The sequence below is a fragment of the Aegilops tauschii genome, chromosome 3 (genome assembly GCF_002575655.3).
Source record: "Aegilops tauschii subsp. strangulata cultivar AL8/78 chromosome 3, Aet v6.0, whole genome shotgun sequence".
NCBI lineage: Eukaryota > Viridiplantae > Streptophyta > Magnoliopsida > Poales > Poaceae > Aegilops > Aegilops tauschii.
Window position 1 is genome coordinate 388,918,853 of NC_053037.3, and position 3,747 is coordinate 388,922,599.

The following is a 3,747-nucleotide window of genomic DNA, read 5'->3' on the forward strand; positions in this document are numbered from 1 at the left end:
AGACAGCCCTGCCCAAAACACAAGAAGCAAAAAGAGGCTGCACATGTGAACATTTGTGTGATTGTGACCTTATAAGATTGTGAACCTGGACCTGTTTATTTAGAACCTTATGTTGAGAATTTGGACCTTTTACTTCAAACTAGCAAGTGGATGTTATTCGACCTTAATGTATGTTTGTGAACCTGAGACACTTTGTGTGCTGAAAACCCAGGAAATGAACATTATGTTTGCTTGTGTGCTGGATGTTTTCATCCTTATGTACATGTGTCATGGTAAATTTATTTTTTAGAGAAATTTAGAGAACCATTTGTTGCTGCTGTTGCGTGTACAACTTGAGTTTACTTGGTTTTTTAATAGCTATGCCAAGATATCACGTAAGGATATGTAGCATATCTCCATTCATTAGTCAATTAATGACCTTGGGTGTAGTGACTAGCTCGTGCGAGCGCATCCCAGAGGTCTGGGGTTCGAACCCCTCTACTGCCTATTTTTACATCCTAAAAATTATTTCCCTGCCCCTGGCATGCGGGCCCACAGTTCGGGAAGAAACTGAGCCAGGGGCATTTCGGTCATCTAGCGCGGTCAACGAGCCTTTGACTGACGGTAACGTGAGAAAATGGCATTTTTGAGTATGGCTCTAACGGAACAGTGGCATTTTTGAGTACTGAAACATTTTAATGGCAAAAGTGAGTAGTGTGGCACAACTAGTGGCAAAAGTGATAAAAACCCTTTTCATTATACTTGATGGCTTTCGCATAACTAAATAAATTGCGAGGGTGTTATCTGCGGAAAAAACTGGCGTGCTATGGTCACTCAACGCTTTATGCACTCCCAACCAATGACATGTGGGCCTCCGCCAGGCTGAAGCGCCATGTGGCCAGGCCATACAGCTATATACGTAAGGAAGCACCGTATTTGCACATCGGGACAAGTTATGTGACAAAAATTTGTATTTTTAAAATTTTAGCATCAAATTGAATATCGAGCGCAGGTTCTATGACTCCTGATGATATTACCTCTTCTCACAATGAATTGTACCGGACCACAGCTGACGTCTTTTAGGTGACGCAATATATATTCACTGCGGTTCAACAGCTTGCCCACGTGCATGTCCTAGGGCCGAGAACGATCTCTCGAACGTGTCAACGGCTGACCGTTCGCGGAATTTAGTTTGTAGAGCCCAAATCACGCCAAAACACCAGCCATATGCCGACATCAATTAACAAAATCTGGCTGCTTTGGATTTTCTTGACCTGGACGTTTGACCTGTTGTCATCACACGCGATTCCCTAAGATAAAGCACACGCGAATTCGGTACTTCCTTTGGCTTGGCTGTTCAGCGACCTACGCATGTCCCTTGTCATCACACGGGAGTATTTTCCACCACTACAGCACGTGAATAAAAACGAAAACTCTAAAGATATCATGGATACTAGATAAAGCCAGATGTTGGCTCTACTATTAATCATGCTCTAAGGGGGACGAAACTCTATAAAGATTAAAAATATGATGGAAAACAGAAACAAAGTAGTTCATACTAATACGGAAATTTATTTTGGCTCTAGGGAGTACATGCTGCTGCGTGTCAAAATAAACTTTAAAAATGTCAAAAAGTAGATGCGTTTATTGTCAAACCCAAATGATACATAAACATCAAAGTGGTGGTCCACAACATGCAAAAACTACCAAGGTCAACAATTCAGTTCACACACAAACGCAAAAGGTTGTACTCCCTCCTTCCCATATTATTAGGGGTATTAGTTTCAGTACGAAGATTAGCACACATCAATCATTGCTTCAGCCATCATACAAATTTGCAAGGAGGATGACACCCATGACTCAGAAAATAAAAAGAGGGAGGCACCCACGATCTTCTTTGACCAAATCTTGGTTGACCAATTTAATCCCAAACGGAGATTGCCTCCGGCGCCTAACAATACGAGATTGCATGCAAAAGTTAGTATGCCTAATAATATGAAAAGAAAAAAGTTCATTTTACTCCCTCAAGAAAATGGGTTGTTAGCATAACCCCTGAACTTTTTTTCGGTTTACTTAAACCCATGATCTATTCAATACAGCTCAAAAATCATCCTGGATGGGTTTGCTCACGCGGTTTGCTAACCTGGATGAGGTCAAAGCTGTATTTGACCAACATGGCCCTTTCGTCAGCCGCAGCCCCTATCTCCTCCTGTACGTCGACAGCGCCGCCGCCTCGATCTCTTCCTCCGGCGACCACCACTTATCCTCATCTGCTTCCCGAGCACCGTGCTGCTCACCTCAAGCTGAACAACCCATCCATTTGGAGCCGCGCGTCCTCGAGGACCTCCCCCCGCTTGTCCAAGCTCCGCCACCCACAGTTGTCTTGCCGTCGAACTCGATGCCCATGAGCTCCTCTAGCCTCACCGCAGTTCCAATGGAGCAGACGAGGAGGAGGAGGGGATATTGAACATCCGAGCTTCTTGCCTGCCTACCCCTCTCCCATGTGGCCATTCCCCTCTTTCTCGCGATCCAAAAATCCCCGAGAGCACCATGGACGTTGGTGTCGTCTTCGGGTCCAACGACCACCCCTCGCCAAACCAATGCGCCGCAGAGATCCACCTTGTCACCCTCGACATCCCAGGCGAAGGAATAGACTCCGGCTTCCCAGAGCCGTGCGAACCGGGTCGTCTTCCCCGACTACGGCCGCCGGACTCCATTGCCAAATTCGCCGCCTATTGTGCTTCCCCGGCCTCTCCGTTTGCGCTGGAACAACCGCTGTGGGCTACTGATCATTCCCACTCTCTTCTTTTGCTCGATATCGCGCTATAGCTACAGCCCCCGGAAGCTTCAAAGTCGTCGGCCGCCGTTGAGTGCGACCACGAGGTCGTCGGATGGGGAAGCAGCGGGGAGGATGGGAGGGAAGGCAAGAGGGGGAGGAGGCGCAGCAATTCGATTAGGCACGCACGGCGGAGGTTCCTGGCAGCGGGACTGCAAGGTGAGTGCATCACGTGGCAGAGAGGAGACGCTGGCAGCAATGATAAACCACCGGACGAGGAGGCCCATTGGTCAAATACCGCTTTGACTATATCCACGTCATAAAATAATTGAGCGAACCCACCTAACACAGTTTATGAACGGTATTGGGTAGTTCGAGGGGCTAACATAACAGAAAAATAGTTCAGGGGTTATGTGAACCGGTCACTTTGTTCAGGGAGTAAAATGGACTTTTTTCATATGAAAAAGAGGGAGTAATCCAGGAAAAAAAATTAACCTTTGTTGTCCCTCCTTCCTATCTATCTAGCTAGCCACCGGCCTAACTTAAGGAGTTGTTTGGTTTGTGACTAACTTTTCCAAAGGTTGCCACATCTAAGGTTAGTCAAGTTTAACCAACTTAGATGAGTGTTTGGTTCAAGTCACACCTTAGGCAAGCCACACTAGGGCCCTTTATGGCATACACACAAAAAATATGGCAAGATTCCCTTAAGCTTGCCAATTTATGGCTCTCATTTTGATGAACTAATCTTAGGCAAACTTGGCAAAAATGTGCAACAAAGTATGGCAATACAAGGCCTAGAACCAAACAGCCCCTAACTGCCATCGGCAAGTTTGTCGGTGTCGCCGCCACTTACACCACCCTATGTTGCAACCTGGAGAAAAGTGTGGCTGTGACATGAAGACCGTGTCCTGCGCCCGTGTTTGGGTGTCGCCGCCGCCGGCCGCTACACCACGTTGCAGCTAGGAGTTAGGATTCCCGGCGAAAAAATTATT

The 3,747-nt window shown here is 46.7% G+C and overlaps 1 long non-coding RNA gene across 1 annotated transcript; it reads right to left on the bottom strand.

Moving 5' to 3' along the window:
• Positions 1–1,703: 1,703 nt before the first annotated feature.
• LOC120975930 (uncharacterized) lies at positions 1,704–3,155 on the bottom strand. Its single transcript, XR_005771322.1, has 2 exons — positions 2,123–3,155; positions 1,704–1,930 (listed from the first exon to the last, which is right to left on the bottom strand). It is a non-coding gene; the product is annotated as an uncharacterized lncRNA (long non-coding RNA).
• Positions 3,156–3,747: the final 592 nt, after the last annotated feature.